The 27,972-nt window shown below is 39.8% G+C and overlaps 1 long non-coding RNA gene across 1 annotated transcript; it reads right to left on the bottom strand.

The window, feature by feature from the left end:
- On the bottom strand, positions 1-27,680 carry LOC311427403. Its single transcript, XR_014687339.1, has 3 exons — positions 27,648-27,680; positions 7,208-7,249; positions 1-69 (listed from the first exon to the last, which is right to left on the bottom strand). It is a non-coding gene; the product is annotated as an uncharacterized lncRNA (long non-coding RNA).
- Between the last annotated feature and the right edge of the window lie 292 nt (positions 27,681-27,972).

Here is a 27,972-nt window from a genome sequence, read left to right on the forward strand (position 1 = left end):
CTTAAATTTTCCTTCTTCTTCCAGCTCAACTTTCATCCAACATTTCTGTTGTCTTCAGGAGTCATCTTCCTGCAGGTAAATCAGGTTTGTTTACATTTAAGCAAAGAAAAAGTACTGAAATTTTAATTATTAAAGGAATAGAAAGATATGGTTTCATTTCTGGAGATGAGTTGTATACTGTTACCCATACGTCACTATTCTCATAAGGTGCTCAGAATAGCATGTTCTTCACAGGAGAGGTGTCTGTACTCCTGTGAGCACAACCACTTTGTATTTCTGCAGATCAGAGAGATGAATTTCTAATGCTAGAGATTCAGTCTTGCTAAAAGAACTTGGGAAAAAAAAAAAAAAAAAAAAAAAAAAAGTCTGTAAGTTCTCTTTAACATATATAATCATAGAATCATGAAGGTAGGAGTAGATTTCCAAAATCATCTGGTCCAACCCTCACCCTACCACCAATGTCAACCACTAAATCATGTCCCTAAGCTCCACGACCAACCTTTCCTTGAACACCCCCAAGGACAGTGACTCCACCAGCTCCCTGGACAACCTGTTCCAATGCCTGACTACACTTTCTGAAAAGAAATTTCTCCTTATTTCCTCCCCTGGTGCAACTTGAGGCCATTCCCTCTAGTCCTATCCCAATTATCTGTGAGAAGAGACTGACTTCCAGCTCCCCACAGCCTCCTTTCAGGTAGTTGTAGAGAGCAATAAGGTCTCCCCTGAGCCTCCTCTTCGCCAGACTAAACAATCCCAGTTCCCTCAGCTGCTCCTCACAGGACTTGTGTTCCAGGCCCTTCACCAGCTTCATAGCCCTTCTCTGGACACTCTCCAGGGCCTCAATGTCCTTCTTGTAGTGGGAGGCCCAAAACTGAACACAGTACTTGAGGCGCAGCCTCACCAGAGCAGAGTACAGGGGGACAATCACCTCCCTGGTCCTGCTGGCTACGCTATTCCTGATACAAGCCAGGATGCCATTGGCCTTCTTGGCCACCTGGGCACACTGCTGGCTCGTGTTCAGGCAAGCATCAATCAGCACCCCCAGATCCTGTTCCTCTGTACAGCTTTCCAGCCACTCTGCCCTAAGCCTGTAGCGTTGCATGGGGTTGTTGTGGCTAAAGTGCAGGACCTGGCACTTAGCGATGTTGAACCTCATCCCATTGGCCTCTGCCCATCAACCCATCCTGTCCAGGTCCCTCTTCAGGGGCTTCCTAGACTCCAGCAGATCAACACTTCCCCCATACTTGGTGTGATCTGTAAACTTACTGAGGGTGCACTCAGTTCCTTCATCCAAGTCATCAATAAAGATATTAAAGGGGATGGGCCCCAACATCAACCCCTGGGGAACACCACTGATGACTGGTCACCAGCTGGATTTCACTCCATTCATCACCACTCTCTGGACCTGGCCATTCAGCCAGTTAGTAACCCAAAAAAGAGTGTCCCTGCCAAGCCATGGGCTGCCAGCTTCTCCAGAATATTGTGTGAGACCATTTCAAAGGCCTTGCTGGTATCTAGGTAGACTATGTCAACAGCCTTTTCCCCATCCACCATGCAGGTCACCCTGTCATTGAAGGAGATGAGGTTGGTCTGGCAGGATTTCCCTTTCATGAACCCATACTGGCTGGTCTCCCTGGTTATCCTACATATGCTGCTTGATTGCATTCAAGATGGCCTGTTCCATCACCTTTCTTGGCACTGAGGTCAGACTGACAGGCCTATAGTTCCTCAGGTCCTCATAATTACCCTTCTTATAGATGGGTGTCACAATAGCAAGTCTCCAGTTATCTAGAACTCTGGATGACCATGACTGCTGATAGCTGATGGGAAGTGGCTTGGAAATCACATCTGCCAACTCCCTCAACACTCTTACGTGGATCTCATCTGGCCCCATGGACTTGTAACAGTCCAGGTGGACCAACAGTTTCTACCTGAACTGTGGGGGTTTCTTCTGCTCCCCATCCTAGACTCCTACCCTGAGGATAAGTAGTCTGACTAACAAAGACAGATATAAAGAAGGAATTGAGAACCTCAGCCTTTTACTGACATTACTCAGTAGTCATGTTCCCCCCTGCATCCAGTAAAGAATAGAGATTATCTTTGGTACCGCTCTTACTGTTAATATATTTGTTAAAACATTTTCTGTTATCCTTTACCATAGTGGCCAGGCTGAGCTCATGCTATTACTGTTTGTAACGTGTGCTGTATGGTATGCTACTGCAGAAATGTCAGCATATTTACTGAGCATTGCAAATGCCATTTCCTATATAAAAAGTGGTCTCATACTTTCAGTATCTGTCTCTGCTGCAAAAATATCAATTTATATTTTTATTTTACTGGCTATAGTAGTATAGCATAGTATAGTTTAGCATATACAGCTATCACTTACAGGATATACATATTATATATAGTATATAGCTGTAGTGTATATACAGCTGTCATGGAGACCTGATTCTACCTTTCTACTCCTTTATTATTAATGACATGAAAGAGGACAGATTCAAGTCCTACTTTCCTGTTATGAGATAAAGGAATGATGGTTTCTGTTACACTGCCAGTACTCCATCCGGAAGAGGGGAAAATGTTATATTTTTCTGACATCCAACGTTCACTTGTTTTCATTTACGTTATATTAGACATCTAGATAGACTAATGTGGAGCTGCAGTCCAACCTTTTTAACAGCCACGTCTTTATCCAGCAAAGAGTCTTTTTCTATGGTCAGAAGGGATCATTGTGTTCACCTAGGCTGACCTCCAGCCAAATGTATATCATTAGAATTCTCTAGAAGTTCTTGATTAATTGAAACAGGTCATGTGTTTGGGCTGAGGATAAGTGATTATGAAGAGCATTAACTTCTCCCTGGAAGACAGATCTTTACAATCTTTATTTAAACTGGAAAACTAGCTCTAAACAGTATGCCAAACAGATGTTTGTTCATCCTAGGAAGGATAGAAACTTACAATGTACTGGCATTAAATAGAATTTAAAAAACTCTCACCAAGCATATCTGCCTTTTGAAATTCCTTCAAAAGTGGGATGTCAAATTTTACAAATGTTTTGTTCCTCTTCTTTATCACAATCCCTTGATACATGATGGTATCCTTCACTCTTTGTTTCTCTTCAGTCTTTTGACTGTAGATTTAAGTGAGAACCTGGACATAATATTTTCTAACTAATATGGGATTTAATTGAGAGAGGGTTCATTAAAGACCAAGTGGGTCAGAGTCCCATCTAGTCCCTCTAAAGCAGCCGATGGGTAATACTCTTGGCAACAAGTTGCTCCAGACTCCCATCAGGTAATCTGTTCTTTCCTGGGCTGAATCAGATCAGAAAGAAACTGCTGTACAGAGAACTTTGAGGCAATTCCCTGAATTTGGAGAAATGTTTGCAACATTTTTGCATGCAAAAAATAGTAGTACATTAAGCTTTTCTGCTCATTCTTTCTGCGATATGCTAGGAAGAAATATGATTTATGTCTAGATATATGAAAATCACCAGTCATTGAACCTCTACTCCTAAATAAGTTACTGCACCTAAGTAAGCATTGACACTGTACTCAGCCAAGAGCTATAATACTGCACCTGAAGTCATCGGAGGTCAATGAAATGATTGCATTGCCTGGAAGCTGTTTGCTATCAATCATAGACACAGTGCTGCATTTTGTCCTTAAGTGCTTATTCAGCAAAAATACAGGTCCATGGAGCTATATAAGAATTTAAAGACATCGGTAAAATGAAAAAAATAAGCATAATTAAACAATAAAATACAGCACGATATGTGCAATTTTCTAAGCAAATTCTGAGAAAAAAAAATACACATAAGGGAAAAAGTCAGGATATTAATTGTGCCATCATTTTTTCCAGAGTTACGGAATCACAGAATCAGAGAATTGTAGGGGTTGGAAGGGACCTCAAGACATCATCAGGTCCAAACTCCCTACCAAAGCAGGTTCCCTAGACCAGGTTGCCCAGGTAGTCCTTGGTCCCAGACCAGGTACCAGGTTGTTCAGATGGGCCATGAATATCTCCGGAGAAGAAGACTGCACAACCTCCCTGGGCAACCTGTTCCAGTGCTCCGTCACCCTTACTGTGAAGAAGTTCTTTTGCACATTGATGTGGAACTTCCTGTGATCAATTCTGTGGCCATAGCCACTTGTCCTGTCCACACAAACCACTGAAAAGAGGTTGGCCAAATCCCTTTCTCCCACACTTAAGATATTTGTAAACATTAATAAGATCCCCTCTCAATAAACGCTAATAAGATCCCCTCTCAATACAATGCAAATACTCAGTGTTGAAATGTACATCTAAAGTATTAGGTCAAGGTAACTATCTTAAGATATTTTTATTCTTAGTAATTTTTCACTAACATTCCATTCAGCAGTTATTTGACAAATGGTTAAATATACAAGATGTAAGTTTTGCAAAGCTAAATGTCCCAGAACTGTTGGTATAACTGAATGGTTGATTGTCTTCAAATCTTTCCAGCAATGGAAGAATAAAAAACATCTTAAAGAGCCAAATTGTGCTTCTTAATGTGCCTTATTTCAGGAATTTAAAGGAGAGGCTGGTATGGATGTAAAGTAATGTAGATCTAACAACCATTTTATAATTCCTTAACATCAAAGTCACACAATGTCTGTCTACTGAGGTATCTACAAAAATAAGCATTTCTTCCCTGCCCTGCCAGTAATGTGTGAAAAATATAAGGTGGGATAGACACAGAGAGGTTTTACTGAGCACGATAATTTCTTTCTGCTTGTCTGGGGAGTAGAGAAAATTTATTTTCTACGTTTTTATTATTCTTATTTTTAAGCTGATGTTAATTTCTTTCTGATTGGACTTCATGCAATATGTGTGCTTCTGCAAAGACACAAGAATGATCTAAGATAAAGGAATGTTTTATTCCAAAGAAAATACCAAATCAGTAAACCCGTCAGAGCTACTCCCACACTTCCCACACTTCACCTTCTCATGCTATTTTTTATTATGGAGGTTACTATATAGGGCCACGGACATGACTTTGTTGACAAAGCTTGTGGCCTGACTGGGCCCTAAAGATGTGAATGGGGATGCTGCTATCACATCAAAGTAGTGAGTTGCCCTACCATTCAGGTAGAAGTGTATGTTTCCTTATGCTTACTGTAATACATTATGCTCTTTTTTTTTTTTTTTTCTTTTTTTTTTTTTTCCGCTGTACTTAACCATGGCAAGTTAATGTCACTAGCACTGGTCCAGCATTCAAAGTGATCTATTTTTCCAAATATCCTACAAACAGCATTCTGCCAAAAGGGGTTGGTCTCCGAGTCTTAATTCCTGTTGCATTTGCACAGCAGCTGGGAGTAGTCTGCTTTTTCACAAATTAGATGCATGACAAGAAGTATGAGGTGTTTACTATATTTGCCTCTCTAGTTAGAGCACCTTTGCAACACAAATGCAGTAAAGTAGCAGAAGAATTTAGGCAGAATGCCTTACTTTGCTTCCAACAGCTGCATCCTATCATCCTTGTATCATCTTGTCCATTAACAGGAGAAGAAAAGAAGAGCCCTTTATTTTCACTCACACGTTGTTGTTACTTTACTCTAGAAAAATGTCTTTGGACTAAGCAAACCATGCCAAGACATGAAACCTGTCACTTGTCTCAGATTCCCAAAGTGCATGTTCCACTAGTCTTCATTAAAAATAAAAGGAGACACACTAACATAACCCCTCATTTAGCTTGCAATTGCAATAATTCAAGCACAAACATGTAAGTTCCAAAATGTGCAAGTCATAAGTTCTTCTGTATCATGAAAATTTTATTAGGAACAGTACTTCACTCTGTATTCATAGCAATATCCTTAGGCATTCTGGAAAGGAAAATAGTTTTCCCTACTGTGAACTGCATATATTTTCCAAACCTGGGTTCTCAAAGGGAAAGTCTTCACCATACTGACCAGAGAAAGCAACTCTGTAATCTTCACTGGAAGAAGGGAGGTGAAAACTTTGCTTCAGTCATAATGATCAAAGGATCAGACTGCAGAAGGGAGGTTAAGAGGCTAATACAGAGGTAGAAGGGAGGTAGGAGCTAATTCAGAAGAGCATTAAAGTTTCCTCCTCTTTCAAATATATGAGCAACACCCATAACAGAATCTTCAAAACACCATCTGGAGCTGACCAAAGGCCCAAAATGATGCAGCTTTTGAAAAAATGCCTCAAATCTAGCCTTCTCTGCTGACCAGGCACAACATGCAGCATTTCATTTGAAAAGATCTTCCTTCTAACTGCTGAAGGCATGACATTTTCCTATCCATCCTCCTATGTGCCAGAGGCTAGGAAGCCCCTGAAGAGGGACCTGGACAGGATGGGTTGATGGGCAGAGGCCAATGGGATGAGGTTCAACATCGCTAAGTGCCAGGTCCTGCACTTTAGCCACAACAACCCCATGCAACGCTACAGGCTTAGGGCAGAGTGGCTGGAAAGCTGTACAGAGGAACAGGATCTGGGGGTGCTGATTGATGCTTGCCTGAACACGAGCCAGCAGTGTGCCCAGGTGGCCAAGAAGGCCAATGGCATCCTGGCTTGTATCAGGAATAGCGTAGCCAGCAGGACCAGGGAGGTGATTGTCCCCCTGTACTCTGCTCTGGTGAGGCTGCGCCTCAAGTACTGTGTTCAGTTTTGGGCCTCCCACTACAAGAAGGACATTGAGGCCCTGGAGAGTGTCCAGAGAAGGGCTATGAAGCTGGTGAAGGGCCTGGAACACAAGTCCTGTGAGGAGCAGCTGAGGGAACTGGGATTGTTTAGTCTGGCGAAGAGGAGGCTCAGGGGAGACCTTATTGCTCTCTACAACTGCCTGAAAGGAGGCTGTGGGGAGCTGGAAGTCAGTCTCTTCTCACAGATAATTGGGATAGGACTAAAGGGAATGGCCTCAAGTTGCACCAGGGGAGGAAATAAGGAGAAATTTCTTTTCAGAAAGTGTAGTCAGGCATTGGAACAGGTTGTCCAGGGAGCTGGTGGAGTCACTGTCCTTGGGGGTGTTCAAGGAAAGGTTGGTCGTGGAGCTTAGGGACATGATTTAGTGGTTGACATTGGTGGTAGGGTGAGGGTTGGACCAGATGATTTTGGAAATCTACTCCTACCTTCATGATTCTGTATAATGCAGTTGGAAATTTTTTTCAGATTTAAGAAGAAAGCTTGTGCTATGGTTTCTAACTTCATTACACCTTACCATGAACTCTTTTTGCTTGCTTTGTGCTGCTGTCCTTCTTTCCTGTCAACAGAAGCAGAGCTAATAAATAAATAAATTAATAAATAAATAAGATAAAACTCAATATGCTCTACACCAGAAGGAATTTTCATTAATCAGATGTAAGCATGGACACTATTAAATCACAGCAGAGAAAGACAGGAGAGGAAAAAAAATAATCTTATCTGCACTTTTTGATATTATATGTTATTAAAATGGAAGGAGATGTTCCACAGACAAGTTTATACACTTCTGATTCATTTGATATACCTTATTCAATTATTCCTGTGCTATATATATATATTCTTCTCATGCTTGGGTAAGAAAGAAGAGGAAAAACAAGGACAAAATATCAGTGATCTTATTATTTTAAAACGTTTTACAAGTCAAGTGGAAACAGATTTTCATCCCAAAGGTTACTGACATAATACTCCGGTTTCATCGTATATTCCTAAGAATTGTTCTTCTGAAAAACTGTAGTAGCAGATTGCTAATATATCCCATGCAGGACAATTCACAGCCCATGCTCCCCTCTGAGTGTATGACAGCATTTGGAAAGCGTCTCAGCTTACTAAATTTAAAGTTAACATTTGGCAGTTTCTTCAGGGCTCAAGTTTGGCAAGCATTCTATAATAAACAAAGTGGCATTATTTTTCATCATATTTAAAAATATAATTCTGTGAAGATTTAAAGGTGCTTTGGGGAAAGAGGCCCTGCATTAGTTCATCTTCTTTTTGCAGGAGGAGACACAGTTTATATAAATAGGTTCTATTTTAATTACTGTGTCAGAAACCCTTATTTTGACTCTGGTATTTCAGTTGTTTGCAATTCATTTTGCTTAAATTGTCCCTAAAAAGAAAATTCCAAAGAATTCAAAGAAAAGGGACTAGTCCACTACTTTGCTTTGAGTATGAGCTTTTCCAGACAGATTCTGCACAGCTGTCCACAGGGGAGCCAGTTGTTGAGCTTACTTGAATGTTTTTCAGCTCTAGTGTTTTCACCAGGGTTAACAAGACAGTTTGGTTAAAAATAGCCTTAAACACAAATAAGGGGAGGGAGGATGGGGGGATCCAATATTATTTAAAAAAAAAAAAAAGTTTCAGGGACTAGCTTGCACTGGAAAAGTCTACTTTGACTTTGACATCCAAAGTCAAGCTAGAGCTTCAACTCTCAAATAAAAACATCTTGGAAGACAAATAAAGGCACAGTAGGACAAGATGAGGACAATGTTGCAAGTTTATCTTTGATTCTCTGGCTTCAACCAGCCTGTATCCTTAGTGCCATGAAGCAGAGGAACTGTTAATGGCATTGAATTTAATGGAACAGGCACTTTATTTACATACAAAGATTTCACTTTATAGTGAGCAACTTAAAAAGCCCATATAAGAAAAAATGTCAGTGTTCATTATTCTGCAAGGTCAATATAAATGGATATAATAGGGACAGACAAGCCTTTTACAGTCCACATAAGTGCCGTCTTAAGTCCATGGTACATTGCACCTGGCCGTAGTTTGAAGGGACATCTGTTGGTACATCTGCATATTTAAAGACAGAAAGTGCTGAGCAAGTCTCGGTTCTATATTACACACACAGGAAATGCACTCTCAACATGAATGTACACCAGATCACACTCTTTGGACATAGTTCAGGTGCACTCACTTCTGCTAGGATCAGCTCTTTCATAAGTCTTATATACTCACCTATGCTAATGATGAGTTCTCTATAAAATTTAAGACATCTTAGCCCAAGGGAACGTTAACAATAGGTCTCCTGAACATACGTTTTCTGTGGTTTCTGTTATTACTCACTAAATATGCTCTCATTAAGGTTCTGGCAAAATTCCCTTAACTTTATATATATATATATATATATATATATCTATATATATATATATATCTATATGGACACACATATATACACACACATATATGCAGAATATGCAGACATACAAAGAATGCCAAGTGGTAACTTTTTATAAAGCTGTTTTAACACAGATCCAAAGAGTTGACATAACTTAGATAGGGATACTGTTTATCTTTGACAACAAAAAATCAGACAAAGATGGATGGCAAGTGCCTGTGCATAAAGGCAGCTCCTGAGCCCATGGTGAGTGTCCTCAGAGGGTGCTTCTTACAGTGCAGATGCAATGTCTTTGGCAAAAGCTGTTTCATTTCAGTGGTTTGCTTTGCAGCACATGATGAAATTACTTTGTACACACACCGTAAAACCAGCAGGTATATTCTTCCCCATGGAGCCTGCAGCATATATTGCCAGTTCACTGCAGCTGGTAGCCACTTTCATTTACTAAGGTTTTCTGGATCTAGGCCCTAGAAGATTTGAGAAGTACCTAAGCATCTGTGTTGAATAATAATAATACCATCTTATTTCAAGTGCCACAAATAAGCAGCACCATTACTTTGGTAGATGAAACTGTGAATCCAGCAGCCCCCAATTTTCTGGGCATTCCAGTTGCATCACTCAGAAGTATAAAACCTGGTCTCAGTAAATACAAAGTTACTCATAGCTAAACCACAATACAGTTTCCTCACCAGCAATACATGTCAGACTGATCATTCTACCCTAGTCCTTTTGTCTGCTACTTTTAACATGTCACAAAGCTTTCTGTTCAAGGATCACCGAACCTTTCACAAGGGCTACTGTTAGTCCTTGTACACTGCCTCCCTTCTTGGATCCAAGCCGTTCTTTAACACGTGCACATGCTGTTTTGTTCTCTATGCAACTTACACCCATTATATTATCTGAGGCCTGCTGCTGGGGTTTTTAGAGAGGGATTCCTTCCAGAACCATGGCTCCTTCTCTGCTCCAGCAGCACCTCTCTCTCTCTCTGTCTATAGGAGCAGCGTACCCATGGGGAGAAATGAGGAAGGCAAGAAGTCATGGAATTGGTTCCTTTCATTTTACTCCATAGCGGGTCAAGAGCACTTCCACTAAAATCACTGGTATGACTGAGTATATCATGCTCATACCATTCTGAGTTCTGGGAGGTCAGGTTCTGGTTTCCACACTCCTGTTTAGTGTTCTTGACAAAATGTTCTTGCAGGCTATGTAAGACACTGCTGAATAAGTGGCATTCTTTTCCTGAGAGCCTTCTGTCATTATTATTGTCAAGGTAGTTCTTTCTGATCTTGATCATATGGCAAAAAGTTGGCACTCATCTGTATAAAATTTATATTTAGTTCCCTTTGGATGATGAGCAAAAGGAAGCTAAAGGATGATCTACTGCAGCAGATTAAGGCATAAGTACGGACTGACAATTCCTTCAGACAGCACTTATTATTTTACTTGTTCCTGTTTCTGGATTTCTTTATCATTGAAGTTTTCAGCTAAAGACCATTCCAGAGATTCAAGCACATACTTTAAAACTATATAACATGAAAAATAATGCTAAACATACAGCATGACTTAATTTGTTCCAATAAAATAATTATTGACTTTACCCTTTATGGAATCATTGATAAAATCTGTTTCTTTTTCCTTATTAGTCCACTCATCCTCACAATTCTTGTTCTCCCTGATTCCAGCGAAGGTATTTCAGATTTAAATTACGAAGTACAGTCAAAATGCACTATCTACATATATTTTTGCTTGGATATGATACTAAGTTGACCAGATGCACTGCATGGTCTTTATTATCAACAAGCTATTATGTGTGCAGTGCTTTTGTTATGAATTTGCTGCACATGCATAAAGCACAACTTATAATGGGTCATAATTCATTCAAGTCAAAATCTTTTTTTTTTTTCCCCCAAGTGGAACTCTGAAGAAATCCTAATCTATGAAAACAATGCCCATTCTGATTTTTTCCCCATGTTATGCACTCGCAATAGACCTTTTAGAAAAGAACACTGCAAAAATGGATATACAAAGATAATGTGTGTTGCTTCTTTTTTACTGTGCTGTACTCAGGTAAAATTAACTTGGTTGAACTCTGATTCATTACAAAGGCTTCAAGTAGAGAAACAGCCTGGAAAATTTGAGTTACGGTCCCAACATATATGAAGAGTATATTAAGGCTAGCCTTGTAGCTGATATCTTCATAAATAGTTTTCTTATTTCCACACAGAGAAACTGCATCTTTTCACACAATGCTTATACCTATTGTTTTATTCTGCTAATTCTCATCCTTTCTGGTACTCCGCAATCCCAGCCTCCCCATATACTTGATATATAAAGTAATAATAATAATAATAAAGTAAAAAGTAGCTTTGTAAACTACATGAGTGGACTCTAAGTTAAGTCCCAGTTAATCAGCTTAGAAATCCATATGGTCCCCACCACCACAGATCTGAACATCTCGCTGTATAATATACCTCACAATCTAATACAGGTTAATGATTTGCTGAAGTATACCATTTCTAGTTTACAAATGGGAACATTACACCTGCACAGATAAAGTTACTTGTCTAAATTCAAAAAGGATGTTTGCAGGCAGTAGCATAAGGCAAATCTTGCCAACTGTAGAACAATGTCTTAGCTGACATGACCATCCTTACCTGTATTCAGTTGAGGTCAAAGTCTCTATATACACACAACCTTGTTCTGCTCTTAAAGAGCAGAAAATTCCATCAGTTTCCATTCCATTTTCTTCTCACAAAAACCTTTTAAATCTTGGGTTGGACAGTCAAAGTAGCAGGGTTGAAGATCAGAGCAAAAGCACCTCTCAATCCTGCTTTGTCCATGTGGAAGACAGTCAAGTAAACAGCTGCTAAAGACAGGAATTTCAAGAATATGTATGGAACTCATTAACCACTCCTGTCCCAGTAACACTGTAAGCAGCAAAATTGGATGAGTTTCTAAACTAGGCACATCTAATTAACTCATGGATTATTTTGTTTTAAGCAGCTGAAGTCCCAGACCTTCACTCTCAAATTTTGAAATTAAAGTGAGACATCAACACTCATACATACAAAATCTGAAATGCACAAGTCTTTGTGAAACAGATTACTTACACATGAAGGTTTTTCATAGCACAAGAATAGAAGAACAAGGTAGGAATTACAGAGCAGTTTACTTCCCATGACTAAACCACAAGAACAAAATTACAGGAAAAGAATTATGACATGTCGTGTCTCAGTACATGTGCCATCTATATCCAACAGAAGAAAGCAGTTTGTTTTACAGTTTGTTATACAGTTTGTGTATTACACTAAAAGACATCTTTTTTCTATTTTGAGTAAGCATCGAAGCCATTGACACACTTTTCCAAGGAAAAAAGTTTCACCCATTTTTATTTAAACATCTCACTTCTGAAATATTTTGTGTAATTAAGCATGGAAATAGAATTAGCATTTCTAAATACATCACTTCTGGAAGCCATCTTGCTGAAAACTGACCTTGGTATCATTTATTCTGAATAGTTTAGTCAGCTGCGTAGGATTTATAAGGTTCATTATACCAAAGTGAAAGCATAGAAGAATTTTCAGGCCAGATTATTGTACTTGACACACTGGATAGCACTTTTCTCTACAAGCAGCTCCACCAATATTGAAATTTAAAAACTAAGATTAATACAGTAAAAAGAAAGCTGGGTCACAACATAACAAAAAGGTGTGACAAACATAAAGGATGAGACAGAGGCAGAACCTAGGACCTGTAATGATGACATTGAAACTTTCCTTGAATTACAAGCAGTATTCTTAAACTGTCATTTAGTCAAAGTTTATCATCAGGTAGAGTAAACATCAGTAAATTGGCAAGGATAAGAAAGACACAGGAGTTCAGGACAAGGCATTTGCCTAACATTGCCCTAACATGGTTTGCAGAGAGTTTTAAAAATTTTAAAAGAATCTTAGTAATATGCCTGAAAGGACAAACCAATAGGTATCCTAACTCCAAAGTTTGCACGTCTACTTTAGTAAGCACTACATCTGGATTGCATCCTGGAGTGGATGGGGAATGTACAATGAACCACAAATCATAAATCCAGAGCATATCCCAGAAAGAAGCTATATACACGCAAGAAAGTAGGAATGGTAATTTCCAGATGGCTCTGCATATGTCCTCCAAGAGTTTCAGTGACTGTCCATTCAGTTTAGCAAAACATGTTGATGGGCTATCACTTACATGATAAAAGCTGCAAGTGACTTACCTTTTTTAAAAGCACCATACAAAAGGCTGCTTTTACTTCTCTTGTCTACAGCTATTGCTGAGGGGTATCAGCTGAAGTGCAGGTACTATTGTTCTTGTCTGCACTGAGTTGTTATAATCAACAAAGAAATGGAACTCCACATTGTGCCTGGATACTAAAATCACAGTAGCTCTCCCTGGTCTTCTTGTCATTTTCCTGGAGTACTATAAATGCTCCATTTGCTTCCAGATTACAGACCTTGTAGATCGTGCAGTTAGATAAACATGCTGTCTGTGGTTAACCTTAAGGAATGTGCAATTAAATCCATCCAGTAACAAATTCCCTGGCTGTTTGCTAAAATAGTTATTACAACTGGAAGGAAGGTGTAGTGTTGCTGCAGGTATTCGCAGTGAATGCTGCTGACCAAAACCACAGTTACTGGTAGGAGTACCATATAGTTTGGTTTCCTTAATTAAGTTGATTTAACCAATCTTGAGCTTTAGGTGGAGCATTTCTGTCTTTGGGTTCAACCAAGTTGCTGTTAAAAAACTGTTCATCAGGGAGACAGATAGCTCTTTATCTCTGTAACAGCCACAGCTATTGGAACAAAAAGTAAATAAGATGGTAGACATGTTAAAATGCACTAGGAAAATACATGGTAGGAATAATTTGGTTATAAAGCACAAGATAAGCATAAACAGAGTTACACCACCCACAGCGAGACCTGGATGGGATCACGCACAGATGTTGATGGAATCAGGAATGACCATAAAGTGATATAAATCTGCAGAGCACCATCACCTGCTTAGTATCTCATGCATACGTTGCCTTTCATTGCTGTGAGTTGTGTTGTGTCCTTTGTATTTTTTCAATCATACTATTTCTAATGAGAAAAAGAAAAAAGAAAAAAGAAAAAAGAAAAAAGAAAAAAGAAAAAAGAAAAAAGAAAAAAGAAAAAAGAAAAAAGAAAAAAGAAAAAAGAAAAAAGAAAAAAAGAAAAAAGAAAAAAAGAAAAAAGAAAAAAAAAAAAGGATTGAACTTCAGAGAGGAAAGGAATCTTATTTGCCTTCCTTTTTCTTTTGCATGTCATTGTAAGTCAAGTTTGAAGAAAATAGCAAATATTAAAATTTTTACTCTAAATAACAGATGAAAAGCTCACATTATAACTGAACCTACCAGGATATTACCAGTATTAAATCATTACACAGCGCAGTGGCAGTAACAGCCCTGGAACTTTTTTAAAAAAAATTATACATATGCATATTATGTCTTCAGAGGTGTATTAAAACAAATAAACACAACAACAACAACAAACAAGTTTCACTTATGTCCCATATTTAAAACAAAGGAAAAAAAAAATAAACTCTGTTGTTGGGAAACCATAGGATTCAAATATGAGTCTTTTTTTTCATCTCTGGAATTCTGTTGTTACAGAAATGCTTCCAGCTCCCTGTCACTCCTGCTTCTGAGTTATGTTATGAGCAAGAAGCATGGTGAAACTTGTGTAGTTAGTAGAAAAAAATAATTACCCCCCCCCCCCGCCAAGCACACACAAAACCACTCTTCTGATCCACAATTCTATGGCAATTCTGAATTGAAGCCCAGATATATCTGTTATGAAAATCAGATCTAAAATCTTTGACTCATTCGAAAACATCTCTGAAATGAACATTTTGTTCCAACTTGTATTCAGAATGCCCTTCCTTTTCCATATCAACATTGTCATACTTATAAAGGATCACTGAGAGTTTGCACTCAGCAAAAGAGAACTTCAAAACAATGAAGTACAGAGCATAGGCCCAAATTTGTCTAGATATTATTGTAGGAAGGGAATATCAGCTCAGTCAGCCTGATGACTCCTTGGGAGCCATTAGCAGATGACAGTGCATAGGGTGGCCTTGCTCTAATCTCAGCTAAGGCCAACAAGACGTCAGCTGCAGGCTCAAGGCATCATAGCAAGTTTTCCTCCCCTCCCCTCCCCTCCCCTTCCCTTTTCCTTTCATTTTTCTCCCCCTTTCTGTCTCTTCTCTTTCCTCTTTCTTTTTCTCTTTCTCTCTTTCTTTCTTCCTTTCTTTGCATGCTTGCTTGCTTTCTCTCTTTGCAAAAAAAAAAAAAAAAAAAAAAAAAAAAAAGAAAAGAAAAAAGCAATCAAACAAAAAAAACAAAAACACTCTTGTATCTTTATGGAGAAATAAGAGAATTTTTATTTAAAAGAAAATGAGTCATCTTCATGTGACCTGACGCAGCCTGCACATGTGAGTCTACTGTGCTGCATTCTGCTGACAAAGGGCTTGATAAATGCTGATATGAATGTAACAATCATTGCCCTACAATACAAAAATAATTTGGAAAAATGATAGGAAAAAGATAAATAAATAAGTAGTTGCTCACCATTCTGCTATCTTACTACAATTATATCCTTTTTCTTCCTCAAGGTGTGAGATATAATTTCATACACAGAAACTATTCCGAATGGCTACACAGTACCAGCTGACAGACAGAGCAGTCTGGATTCATATCATCTCATAATGTTAATTGATATCTTGAAGCTTTTTTCTTAGAGGAAACAGAAGAGAAAACAAACAAATAAAAAGGCAAACAAACAAAGATGAAGTAGCAGCTGACACATTCATCCAACTCACTCAAATCATCTAGTTGTTTAACTTACTATATTATACCCAGCTGTAAAACACTGGAGGATGAAGGCATACTGAGAATGATAAAGACAGAAGGAAGGAGAGGTTAGATAAAATACTGGGTGGAAAAACATTGAGAACCCAACTTCTTACAACTCTGGTAAACTTTACCAACTTTCTTTTTAATATCCCAAATCACAAACAGACAAGAGAAAATACCGTGAAAAAGATTGAACTTCCACCTTAAAAGTAGCAGAAAAAAAAAAGGCAAAAATCTAGTGAGCAGAGCCTGGGATAGCAATACTGTGAGAACTATTTTGAGGAACTGAGAGGTCTGGACAAATTTCAGAAGTGCTTCTCAGATTTCAAGCGCTTGTTTGAACCAAGTCAGGTCTCCAAAACTTGAAGTACACACCTTGCAACCCTCATTTCTGTGCTAAAAGCTATGGTCAAGAGGAAAGCAAATTTTGCAAAGTTAGCATTCTGCACATATTCTCGAATAACTGTCAATTGTTTTTCCTTCTCAGTCCAAGTAAATTTTACAGCTAAAAGTAGAATAGATTCCTCTACCATCTCTACCACTGTTCAGCTTAAAGACTAAGTGAATCCACACAAGAAAAGGGGTCCAGAATAGGGGAATTTTTCCAGCAAAACATACTTAAACTGTATCCAGAGTTCAGAGAGGCAGGAAAACAGACATACTTCTGACCATTCAAACAGGAAAATCTAAATCCCATTCCCCTATGGGAAGTTCAACAGTTTAGAAAAAGATCTAGTAAACTTAATTTAAATATTGCTTTTAAAGGTAAGCACTAAATTTCAAAAAGAGCTTCCACTGACACAACAGCTCAGTTTTCCTATTAAGTGCTGGAGTTGCTCTCTCAGGCAATTTTTTTATGGTATTCCTTTAACTTCTCCAGAGCCAGTGAAATCTATCATAACATAGCTGGTAATTTTCAGGAATATAATTGACTATAAACATAGCTGCCTGTGTGAAGGGAACCCAAACATTCAAGATTTCTGGGGGAAAGTATGGTATGTGCATGTACAGGCATGGTATAAAATTGCATCATTTCACACTGACAGATATTTTATTTTTGAATGTCATCTGCTCAAGAGTTCTGTTTGCAATCTACCGCATCCCAGTTATGCTACAGCAACATTTAATGCAAATTTACCAAGCTGAGAGTAAACCTAAGTGCTGAGCACCAGTTCCTTTAATTTGTAATCTGAAATCTTACATCTTCTTTCAAAGGCTGCAGCTCTCAGAATTAAGCAGCTGTACAGGAATCTAATCTTTCACGTGCATTAAAGTAACTGTCTAACATTTACAACTGCAGAAAGAAGCAGAAAATATTTAGCAAGACTACTTCAAGCTGCTCAAAGTAACAAAACAAATTTGAAATCCTCAAAATGCACTTATATATTTTGGGAAAAATGTGTGCTGTGTCTACCTCCTGATTTTTCTGTGCTTGATGTGGCAGTACTGGCAGTACTGCAAGTGTGTCACCATCCCCTGCAGTTGTAGTGTCATAACGAAGAAGCCCACTATAAAGAAGTCAGCTTTAAGCCATAAGCCACTAAGCCCATAATGAGTCAAACACACCTGCACATACCTCCTGAATCAGGGTTGTCTAATGACTGAAAGTGAAGGACTAGAGGCAGTTTTTTACAATACAATTTGGCATCGTGTCAGAGATCCCAGGTTGCTTCTGGGCATGCTCACACAATTCTTGGAGTTAGCTGAAGTACAGTGCAGTTGATGCAGAAGTGTATGGTGCCTGAGAGGAGCCAGGGAACACTTACACAGGTAGCTCTTGCAGCCTTCTCCATTTCACAGAAAGTCTCAAGAGTCACCATTAGAGCAGAGCTGGTCTTGCCACAGACATTCAGGAGTGTCACCGTGCAATTACTAGAAATAGGCATAACAATGCAAGGAATGATCTGCTGGCAAAATGTAGTTAAAATAACCTCTGTGGCATTATTCCCAAATGCTTCACCAAAAAACACTTTTTTTTCCTAAATAAACCTAATTCCTGATGGAACACTCTCTTTCTGATAAATCTGTAGACGGAAGATTTTCTTGAGGGACTATAAGAAGAACGGCTAAGCAAAATAAAAAGACTTTCCCAGCCATTAAAATAACTTTAGTTCATCTTTACATAACTTCTATCAGAGGTAAGGGTTCATGAACCCTGAGCTCCATTTGAGTAGAACTGGGCATTTAGTTTCCAGTTGCTGTCCAAAGCTGTTTAGTAACCTTTGGCAAGTTTTTCCAACAGGAAAATAGGCATAACATTACATAAATCTCAGGGTACTTTTTGTGAGTGTTAATAAAAAATTTTGAGAATTTAAACAGCATTGATAAACAGCAAAGAAAAGGAAGTGAGAAACAAATGAAAATAAATAAATAAATAAAAATCATTTATATATTTATTACAGGATACAAACAAAGCAAACAAACAAACAAAACAAAACAAAACAAAAACAAACAAACAAAACAAAACAAAACAAAACAAAAACCAACCAGCCAACCAACCAAACAGAAAACCAACGCAATCAGTCTAACGAAAAATCATAACTGTTAGAAGGAGAGGACATTTTTCTCCAAACGAGGAAAAGGTTCTGGAAAACAAAGTTTACAAAAATCTTTTTTTTTTTTTTTTTTTTTCCAGAAACTCTCACTTCATTATCCTCCTAAAAAACTTAAAATTGCTGAATTACCTTCAGCTATTGTAAGTCTGTTTAGTTCCAGCTGCAAGCTGTATAGAAATGCACAGTGTCCAAGACTTGGAATTTATTAAAAATTGGTTAAAAACAATGTGAATTCCAGCCAGTTCAAAAGAAAAAGAAAGAATTTTAAACTGGAAAATATTGTTATTCTGACCTCTCTCAGCATCACAATTTCAATCCGTTTATTTACAGAGACCTTAAAGAGACATGAAATAACAACCTTTGTGCTGCGGTACTGCTGTCAACTATGCTCATCTGAAGAGCAGATACATGTTGGGGAATATTTCTCTCTCATGGTTGCCATATGGTGTGGAACAGTCACCTCCTCCTCAGGCTCCTTTCTGGAGTGGTTGGTGGAGGGAAAGAATATGGGGGAGGGAACAGTGCAAGGGGAGGTTTAAAGATGAAAATCACTTACTCTTTTTTTTTCTTTTTTTAATATACAATGTATATATTTTCCAAGTGCAGCACATAAGGCAGCACAGTAGACCAGTTTTATAGATTCAAAACCTGTATCTATAAACTTCTAGTTTGGCAGTATCTTCTTGGAACAGGTTTTACAATTAGAAATGTAAAGGCAAGACATTATGGAGATCTTAGTGCCTAAAATGTTCATTTTGTTCATTAACAGGACTGATATTGAGGAATAGGGATACTTTCAATTCCAGTTAAGTCCTCATTTTATTTTTATTTTTCTGTAATTGTGCTTAAAAGCATTGTTTTTTCTCAAAGATATTTGTCTGATAATTGCTCAAAATGTTATTTTTTTCCACTTAGATGTAAACTAATGCTATTATGTGCTAATTATGTGCTAGACACAGCAAGTGACTTAGATATATCTTCAAAGGCCAAGTGGACATTCAAACTAAAATGGAGGATTCTCTAAAATGCAGGTCTTCCCCTAAGATATTCACATGTACACATGCTTCTTCCTTAGTAGAGTTAATATTCTATGAACTGGAGACTATACCAAAAAATAGAAGAGAGAAAGTATAATTAATGTTACTCTTGGAATCATAGCTTCAGAATTTTGTGACCATGTGATTAAATCCATTACCTGGAGTAATGGCAATTTTTGTAACCTATTAATGCTATTGAGCATAACAGGAGACATACTTTTTTTTTTTTTTTTTTTTTTTTTTGCCTTTATTTTTTTACAGATAAAACAAACAAAAAACAAACAAGCAAAACATAAAATATGTCCACCGGAAAATTCTTTTTTTTTTTTTTTTTTTTTTTTTACTTACTATATGGAGGATGCTGACAGGTGGTGTACCTCAGGGGTCTGTCCTGAGACCAGTACTCTTTAATATCTTTATCAATGATGTAGTCAGTGGAATTGAGTGCACTTTCAGCAAATTTGCAGCTGTCACCAACCTGAGTGGTGTGGTTGATAAAATAGGAGGAAAGGATGCCACCCAAAGGGAGTTGGACAAGCTCGAAAAGTGGGCCCACGTGAACCACATGAGGTTCAACAAGCTGAAGTGCAAGGTGCTGCACCTGGGCTGGGACAATCCCAGACAGGAGCACAGACTGAGGAAAGAACTCACTGAGAGCAGCCCTACAGAGAAGGACCTGGGGATTCTGGTTGGCAAAAAGCTCGAAATGAGCCAGCAGTGCATGCTTGCTGCCCAGAAGGCCAACTGCATCCTGGGCTGTGTCTGTTGAGGAGTGGCCAGCAGGTGGAGGGAGGGGATTGCTCCCCTCTGCTCTGCCCTCGTGAGGCTCCACCTGCAGTGCTGCATCCAGGTCTGGGGCCCCAAGCACAAGAAAGATATTGATCTTTTAGAGCAGGTTCAGAGGAGGACCACAAAGATGATCAGAGGGCTGAAGCACCTCTCCTGTGAAGACAGGCTGAGAGAGCTGGGGCAGTTTAGCCTACAGAAGAGAAGGCTCAGGGGAGACCTTATTGCAATCTTTCAGTACTTAAAGGGAACTTATAAAAAAGATGAAGAGTGACCCTTTGCTCAATCAGGTAATAACAGGACAAGGGGGAATGGTATTAAAGAGCAGAGATATACATTAGAGAGTAGGAGGAAATTCTTCAGTCAGAGGGTGGTGAAGCTGTGGATGCCCCATCCCTGGAGGTGTTCAAGACCAGGTTAGACAAGGCCCTGAAAAATCTGATCCAGTGTGTGGAATCTCTGCCTATAGCAGGGTGGTTGGAACTAGATGATCTTTGAAATCCCTTCCAACCCGAGCCATTCTGTCATTCTATGATTCTATATCATACCTTTAGTACATGTGGTTTTGCACTTCTTATTCTGGAACTGCTCTATTCCATTTTCTTTCTTTCTTTTTTTTTTTTTTTCATCATCACTCAACAGGAGTGATGCCATAATGACTGTCAGCTACAGAAACTACCTGTTCAAGATGAAGGACATGAGGTCCTCTTTAGACAGCTTTAGAAAGCCTCATGGTTGCAGGACCTGTCCCTCATAGGACACTTGAATCACTGTGCTATCTGCTGGAAGGACAGTCCAGCAAAGCAACAGCAACCAAAGAGGTTTCTGGAGCAAACTACCACTGCATCCTGATATCAGTGATGAAGGAGGCAGCAAAAGGGAGGTGTGCTGCTGGCCCTGATACTGACGAAAAAAGAGAGGACCTTCTCCTGGTCAGAGGAAGACTTGGCTAAGGTGACCGTGGGATGTTGGACTTGAAGACCCTGAAAGGAGGTATCAGGACAAAAAGCAGAATCACCACCCAGGACTTGAGGAGAGCACTCTTAAAGACTTCAATGCTCCCAGACTTAAGTTTTATTTTTTTAGGTAGTCCTGTGGGGAACCAGGATTCGGACTCAGTGGTCCTTGTGGGTCCTTTCCAACTTGGAAGGGTCTGCGATTCTATGATATACTTCTCAACCAGCTCCCAAGGGTGCACCATACAAAACAACAACAAGAACAACAAACAACAACAACAACAAAAGCTAGATCAATTTCCACTGGATGATCATAACAAAAATAAAATACGAATGGTTGATGAAAAAGTATATGTGGGTGAAAACTCACTTAATTAAGGAAGAAAAGATGCTGCAAATGGAAGTAATTTCATAGAGCACTACTTATAAATAAAAACCAGCTAAGTATTTTCAGTGCCGTAATACAAATAATAAAGCACTTCATTTCACATGCAAGCAATAAAATACATATATTTGGTAAAACATAGTGTTTAATATTTCACAGAATCACAGAATCACAGAATTTCTAGGTTGGAAGAGACCTCAAGATCATCGAGTCCAACCTCTGACCTAACACTAACAAGTCCTCCACTAAACCATATTGCTAAGTTCCACATCTGAACGTCTTTTAAAGACTTCCAGGGATAGTGACTCCACCACTTCCCTGGGCAGCCTGTTCCAATGCCTAACAACCCTTTTGGTAAAAAAGTTCTTCCTAACATCCAACCTAAACCTACCCTGGCGCAACTTAAGCCCATTCCCCCTCATCCTGTCACCAGGCACGTGGGAGAACAGACCAACCCCCACCTCTCTACAGCCTCCTTTAAGGTACCTGTAGAGAGCAATAAGGTCACCCCTGAGCCTCCTTTTCTCCAGGCTGAACAAGTCCAGCTCCCTCAGCTGATCCTCGTAGGACTTGTTCTCCATTTGTTTAAAATATAAATGTTTGGTGAAGTATAGTGAATAGAAGTCTGTGCTTTCACTGTAGAAATGCGACTAAACAAATTTTTAATTTTGTTTTAGAATATGCACAACATATATATGTATTTATACATATTTTTACATTTCCTCTCTAGATTAAACATACATGATGCACAAAAATATGCTTGGGTGGTGTTTCCAAGTATATATTGTGGCTCAAACCTGTGAGTTGCAGCATCAAAAAACTGCAACCTCTGCTTTGTATCCACATTTTCAAGCATGGTATTAACAAATATAACATGAATTTTGTCACTTGTCCTTGTCTATGACTTGAAAGTGACAGTAGATCATTGCACCTGGACACACCACTCTCTAGCAGAGTAAGACATTAAACAAGTCTGCTCTGTTGTACTATATTAAATATGGCAATTTTATAATACAGGCTTCAGACCACTAGGAAATGGAGCAGAAAGCAGAAGCTGTTCTAATAGTCTTTGAAAAAGACCAATTCCTGTGTAAACTCTGTTTGTCTAAGGGATGATAGGGAAGGCAGCCATACAATTAGTTTGTGACACTGAACAGTTGCAGGCATAGCGGTTTTATGATATATAATTATTGGGGTTGAATTCTGATATGGTAAATTACATGGATGATAATGGATTAATCACAGTAAAATTGTTAAAATCAATAGGAATTATAATTAAAAAGCAAACAAATAAACACACACAAAATCCTGTATATGATACATGTTTAAGGTCAAGACACCATTTGACTTCGGATTGCATTTGGATCTGTACATTGCATTGGATCTGTACAATCTTCAGATTGTAATAGCTCTCTTGCTCATTAAAACACCCAATTTGGGGCTATGAGTAAAAATACACTACTAACCTCTGAAACACATATCTGAATAGAAAACATATATGTTAGAAAACAGCACCGTTTTTCTGAGGTGTTTATAAAGAGATGGTTGTCTGACTGCCTTAAGAAAGAACATCTCAGATTGTTGTCACAAAAATAAAAGCATGTTTTGAATACTCTGTAAGGTTGATACTCCAAAACTTTCAAAAATTATAGATCTGTTGCAGAGTAACCATGAAACTTTTAGAAACAACACATTCACAAGTCTCTCTCTTTCTTGAGTTTTGAATTGATAGTACTCATAATAGGACCTTTCTTAGGGATAAATCCCTTTCTTAGGGATAGAGACTAATTCTCTAGTAGAAGTTGGATCATCACACCGCTTCAGGATATAAAACTTTACGGAAAAAAACTTACCAAAGTTACTGTGAGTTTCACAATTCAAAAAAAGGATGAGCATTCATAGGAGGAGGAAGAACTAAACTATCTCAATGGGTTGCTCTTTATTTCCAACGAATTTAAAGGTTGTTTCTCAGAGGAAACTAAGGGTGACCCACGGCATCCTACCACAGCTCAGCCTGCAAGGTGCAGGCCCTTTTATACTCACTGGTGATATGTGTATCGTATTGTTCAGTTTATCACAGAATCACAGAATCACAGAATTTTCTAGGTTGGAAGAGACCTCAAGGTCATCGAGTCCAACCTCTGACCTAACGCTAACAGTCCCCACTAAACCATTTCCCTAAGCTTTACATCTAAACGTCTTTTAAAGACCTCCAGGGATGGTGACTCCACCACTTCCCTGGGCAGCCTGTTCCAATGCCTCACAACCCTTTCAGTGAAGAAGTTCTTCCTAACATCTAACCTAAAACTCCCCTGGCTCAACTTAAGCCCATTCCCCCTCGTCCTGTCACCAGGCACGTGGGAGAACAGGCCAACCCCCACCTCGCTACAGCCTCTCTTGAGGTACCTATAGAGAGCGATAAGGTCGCCCCTCAGCCTCCTCTTCTCCAGGCTGAACAAGCCCAGCTCCCTCAGCCGCTCCTCGTAGGACTTGTTCTCCAGGCCCCTCACCAGCTTCGTCGCCCTTCTCTGCACCCGCTCAAGCACCTCGATGTCCTTCTTGTAGCGAGGGGCCCAAAACTGAACACAGTACTCGAGGTGCGGCCTCACCAGAGCTGAGTACAGGGGGACGATCACCTCCCTAGCCCTGCTGGTCACACCGTTCCTGATACAAGCCAGGATGACGTTGGCCTTCTTGGCCACCTGAGCACACTGCTGGCTCATATTCAGCCGACTATCCACCATCACTCCCAGGTCCTTCTCTGCCTGGCAGCTCTCCAACCATTCCTCTCCCAGCCTGTAGCTCTGCTTGGGGTTATTGCGCCCCAGGTGCAGGACCCGGCACTTGGCCTTGTTGAACTTCATGCAGTTGACCTCAGCCCATCGGTGCAGCCTATCCAGATCCTCCTGCAGAGCTTTCCTACCCTCAAGCAGATCGACACACGCACCTAACTTGGTGTCATCTGCGAACTTACTGAGGGTGCACTCGATGCCCTCGTCCAGATCATCGATGAAGATATTAAAGAGGACCGGCCCCAGCACCGAGCCCTGGGGGACGCCACTAGTGACTGGCCTCCAACTGGACTTGGCTCCATTCACCACGACTCTTTGGGCCCGGCTATCCAGCCAGTTTCTAACCCAACGAAGCGTGCGCCAGTCCAAGCCAAGAGCAGCCAGTTTCTTTAGGAGAATGCTGTGGGAGACGGTGTCAAAAGCCTTGCTGAAGTCAAGGTAGACCACATCCACAGCCTTTCCCTCATCCACCCAGCGCGTCACTCTGTCATAGAAGGAGATCAGGTTCGTCAGGCATGACCTGCCTTTCATAAACCCATGCTGACTGGGCCTGATCGCCTGCTTGCCCTGCAAGTGCTGCATGATGACTCTCAGGAGGATCTGCTCCATGAGCTTTCCTGGCACTGAGGTCAAACTGACAGGCCTGTAGTTTCCCGGGTCTGCCCTCCGGCCCTTCTTGTAGATGGGCGTCACATTTGCTAGCCGCCAGTCGATTGGGACCTCCCCCGATAGCCAGGACTGCTGATAAATGATGGATAGTGGCTTGGCCAGCTCCTCTGCCAGTTCCCTCAGTACCCTTGGGTGGATCCCATCCGGCCCCATCGACTTGTGCACATCCAAGTGCCGTAGCAGGTCACCAACCAGTTCTTCATGGATAATGAGGGCCACATCCTGCTCCCCATCCCCTTCCACCAGCTCAGGGTACTGAGTATCCAGAGAACAACCGGTATTGCCGCTAAAGACTGAGGCAAAGAAGGCATTGAGCACCTCCGCCTTTTCCTCATCTCTTGTAACTAAGTTTCCCCCCGCATCCAGTAAAGGATGGAGATTCTCCTTAGTCCTCCTTTTTGTGTTGATGTATTTATAGAAACGTTTTTTGTTATCTTTAACGGCAGTAGCCAGATTGAGCTCCAGATGAGCTTTGGCCTTCCTAATTTTGTCCCTGCACAGCCTCGCTACTTCTTTAAAGTCCTCCTTAGTGGCCTGCCCACTTTTCCAAAGCTTATAAACCCTCTTTTTCCTCCTAAGATCAAGCCACAATTCTCTGTTGAGCCAGGCCGGTCTTCTTCCCCGCCAGCTCGTCTTTGGGCACATGGGGACAGACCGTTCCTGCGCCATTAAGACTTCCCTCTTGAAGAGCGCCCAGCCTTCCTGGACCCCTCTGCCCTTCAGAACCGCCTCCCAAGGGACTCCACCAACTAGTGTCCTGAGCAGCTCAAAGTCAGCCCTCCGAAAGTCCAATACAGCGGTTTTACTGGTCCCCTTCCTGGCCTCGCCAAGAATAGTGAACTCCACCATTGCGTGGTCACTCTGCCCGAGACAGCTCCCGACGATCACGTCCTCCACCAGTCCTTCTCTGTTTGTGAAGAGAAGGTCTAGCGGGGCACCTCCCCTGGTAGGCTCACTAACCAGCTGCGTCAGGAAGCTATCTTCCATGCTCTCCAGAAACCTCCTAGACTGCTTTCTCAGGGCTGTGTTGTGCTTCCAGGATATGTCAGGGAAGTTGAAGTCCCCCACGAGTACAAGAGCTGATGATTTTGCAACCTCTGTCAGCTGCCTGTAGAATATTATGATAGTCTTGTGCTTACCTGCAGCTGATAGTTTCATTTCACCTGGTTAAAACACTGCTTATTTTATAAAAAATCTTCTTCCTCAGTATGTAGTGGCACTGTCCTCCACATATTTGCTTGCAAACTTTTTATACTCAGTCCTGATCTGAACAAAGCAAGCCCAAACATTTCTTCCTGTCTCTCCTACAAAAACGCATTGCCTTTCCTCCTCATTTTTGCCTTCAAAAAGTCTTTGCTTTTCCTTAAACAAAAGACTAAAATACTAATAAATATTAATATTTACATTAATGTTAATGGTAATAAAAACAGCAGTAGCAAAAGCCTAAAACATTCCTCTCTAGAAGAGCTAAGGTAACATTACTCTGCCAGCTGGCCTCAAGAAACCTCTGAAGCTCAGAGAAGTGCCATCTTAGGTTCTCCAGTTTGTTATCTCAAGAAAGGTCCACTGCGTCACACTGCAGGCAAAAATTCATACACAGACTGGCTGGGAGAACACTTTTGAATTATGAGTGTGTTAGAGGTAATGCATGAGCGCATTTTTTTGTTTTTCCTACTAACTATCGTGAGCTGTGCAGGCCACAGGAAGGCCTCACATGAATACAAAAGAGAGAATCTTTTCAACTTTCTGTTATTCAGACACATACTAATAAATAAATAAATAAATAAATAAAATAAAAATCTGGTTTCCAGTAAAGGATTATAGCTTGTCTTTTTTCTAAATCTCACATTTTGACTTGGATTTGGAAGGTTTCTGAAAGTTACCTGCAAGTATTTTCTGAGCTAGTTTATGTGTTTTAGTAGCCATTACCCCACCTAAAAGGTAATAAATAAATAAATAAATAAATCGTGTCATTCTAGGAAGAACAATATATATATATATATTGGAAAATGTCAGAAAGATATGGTATATATTGTTCAATATATTACACTAAAAGCCAAACCTTTTTTTCCTACTTACAACCTCTTCTCTGTCAACTTATATATCCATGTGCTCCTTTTGAAGGAAGCTCTATCAGGAAAAACAGGAAAAAAATGGAATACAGATCTCAACATGTATGAAATGTCATATGAGGACAATTGGGGTCAAAGAATAAAATTAGAGAAATATAGACAAATATGCTGTGTGAGAAAAATGGAACCAAGAAGCTCAATAGCCAATATAGTCAATATAGTTTAAAATTGGTCAAGTCACAAAATTCTTGTGAACCTTCCCCAGTCCCCACCATCTACCCTCAAAATTTCTTTCCAAACTATACTGCTGTTTTAAATGAAAAGCATATTTTCTCATCAAGATTAGCATATTACTATTAAGTTGTTTATCAAGTTCACTATTAATAAAAACATTTTGGAAACCTACCGTGGTCCCTAGGGTAGCCTGAAGCATTCTATTCCAGGATGTTTCAGGAATGCTGGCTGGCTGCAAAGCTGCAATGAGAGAGAAAACTTCTGGCACGCCCGCACGTACCACAGGATTTTCTCCCTAGAGAAACTGTTTAAGAACATGCTGTATTATAAAAGCAATGCCACAAGTGCTGTGAAATCCAACTTTTAATTAAGGGCCATCAGTGGGATTTTTATTTAAACATCATCACATGAGATTTCTTGACTGAAGACAATTGTGTCATCTGCCAGTTGTAATACAAAATATGAATTTATACCTAACAATTGTCCTTACTAGCAGA

The sequence above is a fragment of the Aythya ferina genome (assembly GCF_964211825.1).
Source record: "Aythya ferina genome assembly, chromosome: Z".
Taxonomy (NCBI): Eukaryota; Metazoa; Chordata; class Aves; order Anseriformes; family Anatidae; genus Aythya; species Aythya ferina.